The sequence below is a fragment of the Benincasa hispida genome, chromosome 8 (genome assembly GCF_009727055.1).
Source record: "Benincasa hispida cultivar B227 chromosome 8, ASM972705v1, whole genome shotgun sequence".
NCBI lineage: Eukaryota > Viridiplantae > Streptophyta > Magnoliopsida > Cucurbitales > Cucurbitaceae > Benincasa > Benincasa hispida.
In genome coordinates this window covers 29,782,852-29,793,706 of record NC_052356.1, presented here as the reverse complement: position 1 = coordinate 29,793,706, position 10,855 = coordinate 29,782,852, and the positions used below count along the sequence as shown (strand labels likewise).

General features: G+C 38.4%; 1 long non-coding RNA gene across 1 annotated transcript; it reads left to right on the top strand.

Moving 5' to 3' along the window:
- Positions 1-365: 365 nt before the first annotated feature.
- Positions 366-2,291, top strand: LOC120083489. Its single transcript, XR_005483436.1, has 2 exons — positions 366-1,289; positions 1,708-2,291. It is a non-coding gene; the product is annotated as an uncharacterized LOC120083489 (long non-coding RNA).
- The last annotated feature ends 8,564 nt before the right edge of the window (positions 2,292-10,855 follow it).

The following is a 10,855-nucleotide window of genomic DNA, read 5'->3' as shown; positions in this document are numbered from 1 at the left end:
TCGACCTCGAGGTTTAAGGTTTGATTCCCCCAACCCACACTTTAATTACAATGCTTTTCAAAAAAAAAAAAAAGTTTCATTAACAAAGCCTAACAATTCTCATCAATTTTCATAAAATTTTCCAAAATTTTCATCAATATTTCCATAAAGTTGGAACCTTGATATTTCCATCAACATTGATTTTTTGAATTTTGCACATACTATACCCAATACCTAAAAAAAAACAAAACAAAACAAAACCCCAAAAAATATTTTTTTAGTGGTTTTTTTCACAATTGTTTTCCTCTCACATTTTTTCTGTCTTGATATTTTTTTATAGCCTCTCTCTTGATATTTTTTGTAGCCTCTCTCTTTTTCTCCTCCAACAATCCATCGACCTCTTAACTTCTCTCCACCTTTTCTCTTGCTTTTTTCCTTCTTCTCTCTCTCCACATTCCTCTCCATAAACCAAAAATCTATCTCAGAATCTTTTCTTTTCCTCTCATTCTCAATTTTTTTAACAATAATTCTTTTTTCACAGTTTGTTTTCTCATCTTCATATTGTCTCCAATTCCTTCAAATACGTTGTTTTATTTCTTAGTATTTTTGTTTCTTTTATTTAATATGCTAGCATGTTTAAATCTATGTTAATATGTGCTTCTTTATCTTTTTAAATCTTCAAGTAAGATACTTCTTTGAATATTGATCATAAAACACTTTTTTATATGTATTTAATCATATGTCCATATTAAGTTTGTTAAATCTCAAGTATATTTGACTTATGTGTTTGTTGTGTGTTAACCTTTAAATTGTTTTATTTCCTGAAAAGCACTTGAAAAGTATTTTCTTTGCTTCTTATTTTGAGGTCTTTTTGTTAGATTGTATGTGTTTGCTGGTGTTTTTCAATTAAAAGGCAAGAAAACAAGATTCGGGAGTCAAAAGAATCAAATCGGACCAAATCCCCTAAAAAAGAGATGAAATTTTGAAAATTGGCAAAACAAAAAAAAAAAAAGGAGAGAGAGCGCCGCGAGCTACAGAAGCAAAGCCCTCGAAGTTTTGTCGCAGCACACGGCGACCTAGAGAGTCACAATGCTACCTTTCCTAATGTGATTTTCTACATTTTTGGAAAGTTTTTCCTATAAATTCAAAGGTTCATCAGCCGTCCAAATTATGAAGTTTCATTCCTAAAGTGAGTTTTCCTACAAAAAAGAGTAACAAGTGTGATGGGAAGTGTTGGAGGTCGTTCAAGATCCCAGGGTGAAAATCAAGACAAGATTGATGAATTTCGACGATAGAGAATCACTTCGACAGTAGCGTTTTCTTGTTCTTTCATGTTTTCTTGTTCTTTTCATTCTCTTTGTTGTGTATGTTTGTCAACTTGTATGAAAATATATGTTGGACGACTACGAATGGCTAAACTCTATAGTTTTAAGGTGTTGATGAATTTACTTATGAAGTTAAGTTGATGCTTAGTACCTTTATGGATATTGTAGAATGATATGTTTTTCAACGTTATTATACTTATGTTTTTGTTTATTGGTCATCAACGCATGTTCAGTTAGATGTATAACTGAGAGATTGCATGTCTAATCGGATCTATAGCCACTATAAGAAATAATACATTTTATAGCCTTTAAATATACTGATGGCTCTCAAAAAGAGCTATTATTCCTAGTTTAATTCGGGCTCATTATTGGATTTTATGTGTTTATTTTTCTATTTTTGTAGGTATTGAGCAACTAAGAGGTAGAATTGACAATTTGGAGTTGAATGGGGTTAATTTGAATCAATTTGGAGGTGATTGGAGCATTCGGGCTTCAAAGGAGTCAAAAAGACCAAAAGGCCCCTGCTTCAGCGTCGCGACGCGCGTAAATTGCATTGACCTGATGCTCGCCCAATGCTGTAAGACAGAATACGTAGCATTGCAATGCTCACAAACAACGTTGCAACACTACGATGTTGAAGGTTGGGAAACCCTCACATGCGCGCAAGTAAGTGTCAGCCTACTATTGCACTTCTGTGCCTGACGCTCGAAACCAGCTGCAACAGTGTTGCACTGCTCCACATAGCATCGTGACGCTGTCCCTTTTTCTATAAATATATTCTTCCGATTTAGGTTAAAAGGAGAGTCAAAAATTAATAGGGATAGGCTGAATTTCGATGGAGGCTGAGGAGAGACTCTATTTTCTTCCTTTCTCTCTTTATTTTTAGTATCATTAGGATAGTTTTTAGTTTGGTTTTGGATTATGAACATGTATTGGATCGTATCTCATTGGTTTATCTATGAATCGGTGAAGTAATCTTTCTATCTAGTTTTTGGATCGAGCATTAATGTAAATTATTGAGTTTTCTGCCCAACTTTGTGTTTTAATTCAGAATTGTGTTTTCTTTGAATCTTGCTTGATTTTGAATTGCATTTGTGTGTTGGATTGATGCCCCTATCATGATTGCAATTTTATTGCTAGTTAATCTCAAGCTCGCATGTATCCTAGTAGTTCGCCCATGCTTTGAGTTTATTCTAGTAGCATCGATTAAATGTGTATGCTTAAGTTTATAGGTTGACCTTGAATGTTCGCAATTGCATGTTTAACTTAGAGTTGAAGAATATATGGTTAATTGAACATGGTTTTTCCTGACAATTAATTGACATAGTTGAATCCTAAAGCTTAATGCATGTGTTTCTAGTTCTTTATAACCTCTAGGAACCCAATTGAATCTAGAAGCATGTAGGTTAGTTAGGGTACGGTCTTTCCAGCCTTAATTATTTAATTAGGAGGCTTGATTGGTTTTGAATTAATTGATTGTCGGCCTTTGTAGAGATTAGTTCATTCGCATCAATTGGGTAGCTATGCACGCATAATTCGATGACATGATTCGTTGGCAGAAATCGATTTTAAATTATATTGAATGGCTACTTGATTCAAAAACTAGATGAACCAATTATTGTTTTATTTATCCTTGCAATTTATCTTTCTTGCATTTTTTCAAATTTCAACTAAAAACCAAAATCCCCTTTTATTGTTTTTCCAAAGTCAATTTTAACTTAAAAGAAATTAATTCTCGCTTCTCTGTGGATCAACCCTGTACTTACCATTGTTCCTACGTTTTAGTAGTAATAGGAGTAGTTTGGTGTATACAAATTTTCTTTTGTTTCAGTTTGGAGTCGAATCAACGACATCAATTCTCAAGCCGAACAAAAATGGTGCCATTGTTGGAGAGCACTCCAATTAATATCTTTTAGTTAAAATTGACTGTTAAAACTTAAAAATCCAAAAATATTTTTCTTTTCTTGTGTCTACTTGTTTTTTCATGGCAAATAACATGAACATCTATCATGCTCCCCCAGCGGCACAACGAGAAACACAAGAAGTAAGTGAGATTAGTGAGCTTAGAAATCAAGTATCCAATCTAACCTCTATTGTTCAAGATATGGCTACTATACAGATACAGAATTCGCGTGGACCTGAGCGCGAATATTATTCTCCTTGGGAGATGCCTAGCTAAATGTTGTTGTCGATGTCATTTCTGTCTGCTAATACAGGTATTTCTTTAGAGGATATAGTTAGAGAACTTTCTAATCGCTCTGGTGAGTTTGTGCAGAAATGTCCCTACTGTTATCAAACACCTCTGAGTTTCCAACAAGATAACTTCTATTCTGGACATGAAGTTATAGTTGAGCTTCGAAGTCTGAGTGACTACATTGCACAGATTACTGAGTTAGTTAAGAGTCTTGGGAACCATCATCTTCTGAGGATGCCAAGTTGAGCAGTGGAGATGTTCGCATCGGTTAGTCTGCTGAGTAGCTGGTTCCTAGAATTTGACGAAGGTAAGACGTTGGATTTCTTAATGTGTTAACGTGCTAATGATTTTTCTGAATGTGAGCAAGAGTCTATTGGGTTTCACCTTGAAACTCAAGCCCCCATGCTGACGTCAGAAAATCATTTAGAGCCTTCCCACTTCTGTGGCACCGAGGTCGACCTTATGAAAGAGTTCGCATGGATGGGACGTGTTTCGTCAATGCCCATCTATATTCATTCCAAGGGTAGTGAAGGGGTTTTACCAAGGCAACCTGCATGAAATGGAAGATGCGGTAATCATTGATGGCAAGGTCGTGCCATTCAGCACCCAGGACATCAATCAACTCTATAAGTCAAAAGACTTTCCGGGAGCACCCAGCAATAGGTTGATTGATAGTCCTAATGATGAACATTTGGAAGACACACTGAGAATATTGACGTAACCTGGCACCCAGTGGACCATCTCTTTGACTGGCATCCAAATGCTTGCATCCAACCGTCTACTACCTGAAGTGCACCTTTGGCTCTATTTGGTGAAGAAAAGACTCCTCCCAACAATGCACAATAAAACCATCTCAAGGGGCAGAGTCATGCCCGCATACTACATTGCGTGCGACATTTCTATTGATGTTGGACGCCTGATCGCAAGGCAAATAAGAGGGTATGTTGGGAGGATTCGTGGACAGTTTTTTTTTTCCATAGACTATCACAAGTTTGTGCCTTTCAGTGGGTTATGGAATTGAAGACGTACCCATGGCTGAAGTCCATGGCCTAATCAACACAAAGATTTTGCGAATCCTGTTGAAGGATTCGCCATACTGCCCAGAGCCTCCACCCAAGCGTCCCATCATCGATCTGAATGCACACAACCTCCTCGACCCATAAGGGAAAGGAGGTTGTGCAAAGAAGTTTTGAGCGCAACCTCCCTGATGAGCCCACTGATCAATCTTCACCTTTGGTCATCCTCCCTCCTAGCCCAACTATCCCTTTATCCCCTCTCCCTGAAGCTCTCACAAATATCCTTCTCATCCCTGACTCAGATCCCTAATCACCAACAATTTCACCCCACTAACAATCACCAACCCACTCCTCACAGCGTACTTTGCCTAATGTTAATGACCCACACGATTTGAGTGCTGGTTCCTCGACTCAGCCCGAAAACGATGCTGGCGAGACATCAAAAGCATCCCCACCCCATCACCCTTCCATCGAATCCTTAGTTTCTGTCGTTGATGAGACACAAGCCCTTCTATCCCACGAGTTCTCCTTCTTCTGAAAATCACTTATGGAGTTATGCACCAACAATGATATGTTGCGTTAGGTGCTGGTCAACGTACAACGCAACCTCTTTACTATTCGACAGAACCAGCAAAGTACAACGCCAAGTCGAGTCCGTGGAACTGAAAAACTTTGAGTAAAGGAAGAAGTAGGTGGTCCCTGCGCTATCAGATTATCGAAATTCATCAGGGACGCAAGTTTTAGGAATCATAGAATCTTCAACTTTTCTCTACTACTCTGAACTTTCATTTCACTATATCTTTTCAGTTCTTTATCTATATGCTATTCAAAAAAAATGTTTCGTTTAAAATCATTTGACCCTCTCACTGTTTTTCTTGCAACGATCGAGGCGCAGGATTGCGGAGGTGATACACGAAGAAGCAACTTATCTATTTCGTCATCGCAATCCAAAGAAGATAAATCACCGCAAAGAAGGATGCATCAACATACAATGCGGGCGATAACGCAAATTTGGGGGTTGTGTTCTTCCTTAACTTTATTTCAAATTTTGCACTATCGCATCGCATTTTTCGCATTTTGATTTTAAAAGTTTTATCACCGCATCCTCTTTAACTACCGCAATCACTTAATATTAATAAATTTAGTGAGTCACCGCATGAGTTCTTTGTCAATTATGATTTCAATGATGAAACACATGCTTCTATTTTTTTCATATATACTAGAATCAACTTAATCTTAGAAAAGTCACCTAATAAAATATTTCTAGAAGTTAGAGGTCTGCTAGCTTTCTTTAAAACTCTCTTTACGTAGCATCCTAAGAACATTGCATGACTTCTTTCAATCTTTTGGCAATGGGGACATTTCCGCATTTTAAATTTGGGGGTGAGGTATTTATTTTTGACCTTGCTATTTTTAGCTTTAAAAAAATATATTGAGAATAACAACTCTACTGTCAACGCAATGGAAAAACCCATGTTGATAAGAGTTAAGTTGTGAAGGGAACTTACCCATAGTTGAATGTCTGCATGACATACGTGGGGGCAAGCCAAAATGAAAGTAAGTCACAAGGATCAACGCATAAATACAATGACCCAACTCCGCTGCCAAGAAGGTATGAGTTTAGTCTGAGAAAGAGCACCTTGCTCGAAGTTGGATGTCCGCATAACCACGTGGGGGCAAGCCAAAACGAAGGCAAGGCACTTAGATCAGCGCAAGGTCAGAAAAAAATAATAATATCAAGAAATATGCAAGGATAAAAATCATTTGACACCNAAGCCAAAACGAAGGCAAGGCACTTAGATCAGCGCAAGGTCAGAAAAAAATAATAATATCAAGAAATATGCAAGGATAAAAATCATTTGACACCCCGATGGAAAAGTTTTCTTTTTGAAATAAATCATGCGATGTCCCGGAAGTTAGTAAAGTCCTTTTGAAGGTTAAGCTTGCGGTCCCTAGGTCTTAGAAATATTTTCATAGGAGACTTGAATAAGACTTGAGAAAATTTTGGTGTATAGGATTAGAATAAAGTATCCTTGAGAAATTTAGGAAAAGAAAATTGTGGTTGACTTGCTAAAGGAAATCTTTAGCTTATGCTTGAGGACAAGCATTGTTTAAATTTGGGGGTGTGATAACAGGCAGAAATTCACGTTATTACAGTGTTAAGTTCTTAAATAATGTTGGCTTGCATTGATAAAATATGTTAGATTGTGTCCAAAAAGCATTTAAGTTTATAACATTGCGGTCGCATGCGTTCATCGCATAAGTACAGTTAATTTTTGTATTTTTTATGCAGAATATGCATTACCGCAAGGCGAAAAGCACGATTACAAGAGATCACGGACGAGCGTAGCATTACCGCAAGGCTTTGCGGAGATTTATGTTCGAGAACATATGCTCAAGAAGGATTGCCGCATGGAGCCGGCGCAAGTTGGTGGGCGAATCTGGGTGAAAGGCATAATTAATCACGATGGGACAGAAAGCTGATGACGGTCGAATCTGAATTAAGTTGACAGCAGCTAACGATAACAAGTACATTCAACTTTTCGGTGACAAATATTTGGCGCATCAGTCGGGGAATTAAAGCCATCCCATTTGTGCAATCATAAGAGAGAAGCCGCCCTTCACCCCGGAGCTCTATAAATACCAAAGGCATCCTTCAGAAAAGGGGTTAACAAGTTCACCTGCTCACCAATTTAGGAGCTTTAGCCGTGTTCATAGTTTTCTTTTATTTTTAAGGTGGAGCAAGGGAAGAGTAGAGACATCGGAAGATCGCTCAGGGCAACTCGATACAGAACCCGAAGGCGTAAAAGCAGAGAGTGGACCGACTCTTGCGAGAGCTAGATTATCTTTTGAACAAGAATAGAAAAACCGTGTAAAAGTCTAGGAAGCAAGAGATTGCTACCAGGCTCTTTATACTCTTCTTACATGGTTATTTTGTACTTCATCTTTATATTTATACAATGGAAGTTCTTATTCTACATCTATTCACTCTCTTTGCACGCATGAGTAGCTAAATTTGTCGAATGGATTGAGAAGAACTAAGATAACATGACCTAAGATGTTCATTGCTAATGATTATCTTGTGTCATGCTGTGCCGAACATCCTTTTAGAGCTACTCGAGAGAGAGTCTAAAGAAAGAACCTAAGACTTGAGAGAGCTAGGTTAGAATCTAGATTCGAGAGAGCAAGATTTGAATTGCATAAACAAGAGATAGGGACTTAGAGATGAGCTCTGTTTTCCAACCTGCATCTCATGCATCCTAGAGATAGGAATGATATTATGTGGTCGCCTTATTTTTGTGTGTGTCATTTTGTCATCACATAAATAAGAATAGAAGCTTATGTGTAGTCCTATAGACTTATCACATATATCGCATGCGTTCTAGCATTAGAAGCTGTAGCATTCGCATCGAGAGATGGTTTACTATGGTATGTGTGTTGCATGATCGCATAGCATGAACGCATCCTAGGAAGTGTTAGCCGAAACCCTTCTCAACCTGTTCACCACATATTCATCGTATCTTCCATTTTATCAACTCTTTTCAAACTCCGCCGCATTCATTTATTTTCATTACCGCAACAAACAAAACCAACAACTATTTGAGTCACCGGTTACCGCAAAGTCTTCCAAAAAATTACCACCGCAACCTGTTTTCCCAAGTCCCTGAGTTCGACCCTGGACTTACCAGGAAACTCAGTAGGGTTTACACTTGGATTTCCACTTGGAGAAAACTTAAGTGCTCAACGCATTTTCATCATCGCATTTCATCCATAATTTCACATCATAAAATAATGCATAAAGCACCATGTCGTTATTCTTTATTCTCATTCTCTGATCACTTCTCTCTCCAATCCTCGTGTTTTTAGAAGATTGAATCCAAGATGTTCTTAGCCTCATCATACGTCTTGTCTAGCAGACCACTAGCGGCTGCTGCATTGGCAACGGTCTGCGAAGCGAGATTTAAACCGTGATAAAAAGATTTCGATCTGAAGGTAGCCTGGCAATCCATTGTGTGGACAGTCCCTGACCAACCTCTTAACCTCGCCCAGGCATCATTGAGCGATTCATCCATTTGTTCAAAATTGGTGAGTAGTTTCCTTCGTCGAGCATTCTCAGTAGATGGAAAGTATTTCTTCATAAATTTCTCTACGACCTATTCTCATGAAGTGATCTCTCCTGGCTTCAGGGAATACGCCCATTTTCTTGCCTAATCACACAGAGAAAATGGAAACAGAGTTAGTCGAACTTCTTTGGCAGAGATGTTCGGGAACACAAAAGTATTGCAGATTTCTATAAAGCTACGGAGGTGGGCGTGCGGGTCCTCGCCACGCCTTCCTCCGAATTATCCTACAGTCTGGATCATCTGCAGCATCACCGGTTTCATTTCGAATCGGCTTCCATCAAGAGCATGCCTCATGATTCCTGGGAGAAATCATAGAGGTTTGGGCGATGCATAGTCCCTAATGGCTCTATTACAATCGTTTTCCAAGAGGATTGATTCACCATTGACGTTTTTTCGTTTGGTGCAAACCGTTTCCAACGCTCCGCCATATCTTCTTTATCTAGTTGTTGTTGTTGGCGGTCTCTTAATCTTCTTCTGAACGTCCTCTCAATCTCTGGATCGTAATTATCCAGAGATTGAGAGTCTGCAAAGTAATCAGAAAAATTACCGTTAGCACTCTGCTTTGCCGAAGTCCCCGGCAACGGCGCCAAAAACTTGGTGTGTTATTTTATCATGTGGAATTATGGATGAAATGCGGTGATGGTAATGCGTTGAGTACTCAAGTTTTCTCAGTGGAATCCAAGTGTAAATCCCACTGAGTTTCCTGGTAAGTCCAAGGTCGAACTCAGGGACTTGGGAAAACAATATACGATGGTAATTTTCAGAAGGCTTTGCGGTAACCAAATAAATCAAGTAGTTGTTGGAAATGTTGTTTGCAGTAATAAAATAAACAAATGCGGCGGAATTCGAAAAAAGTTGATAAATAGAAGATGCGATGAGTATGCGGTGAACGGGTTGAGAAGGGTTTCGGCTAACACTTCTTAGGATGCGTTCATGCTATGCGATCATGCAACACACATACAATAGTAAACCATCTCTTGATGCGAATGCTACGGCTTCTAACGCTAGAATGCATGCGATATATGCGATAAGTCTATAGGACCTACATATAAGCCTCTATTCTTATTTATGCAATGAAAAAATGACACACACAAACAAGGCGACCACATAATACCATACCTATCTCTAGGATGCATGCGATGCAAGTTGACAAATAGAGTTTCTCTCTAAGTCCCTATCTCTTGTTTATGCAGATCTAATCTTGCTCTCTTGAGTCTAGATTCTAACCTAGCTTTCTAGGTTCTTTCTTTAGACTCTCTCTCGAGTAGCTCTAAAGGGATGTTAGGCATAGCATAGAACAAGATAATCGCATGTGATGAAGATCCTAGGTCATGTTAGCTTAGTTCTTCTCAACCCATTTGATAAGTTTAGCTACTTATGCGTGCTAAGAGAGTGAACAAATGTAGAATAAGAACTTCCATTGTATAAATATAAAGTTGAAGTACAAAATAAGAATGCAAGAAAAGAATAAAGAGCCTGGTAGCAATCTCTTGTGTCCCAGACTTTTACACTTGCTTTTCTACTCGTGTTCAAAAGATAATCTCGCTCTCGCGAGAGTCGGCCCGCTCTCTGCTTTCTACGCCTCCGAGTTCTCTCTCGAGTTACTCTGAGCGATCTTCCGGCGTCTCTGCTCCTGTCTCTTATACACATCTAGATGTGTATAAGAGACAGCTATGTGGCAATCCTTCTTAAGCAGATGTATGCGAACAAAAATCACCGCAAAGCCTTGCGGTAATGTTGCTCTCGTCCGTTGATTTCTTGTGATCGCGCTTTTCGCCTTGCGTCAATGCATATTCTACATAAAAATACAAAAATTAACTGTTTCTATGCGATGAACGCATGCAACCGCAATGTTATGAACTTAATGCTTTTTTGACGCAATCTAACATATTTTATCAACGCAAGCCAGCATTGTTTAAGAACTTAGCACTATAATAATGTGCATTTCTACCCGTTATCAGATATCTTCCAGCTTTGTAATCTTTATAAATTTTTCCATGACTATGAAATTTCTTCAATATGTATATTTGGCCTTATGAATTATTTTCTCGTGAAATTCATTCTTTCCATTTGTTCTTTTGTGTTGATAGTTTCGCAGTTATGATGATATCTATGTAATCAGTTAACAAATCTTCTTTTACATCGCATGTTTCCTGTTCATCTTAGAACCTTCTTCATTTTGACCAAGTGTGTTTCCTATCCCCTTCAACAGTGCAA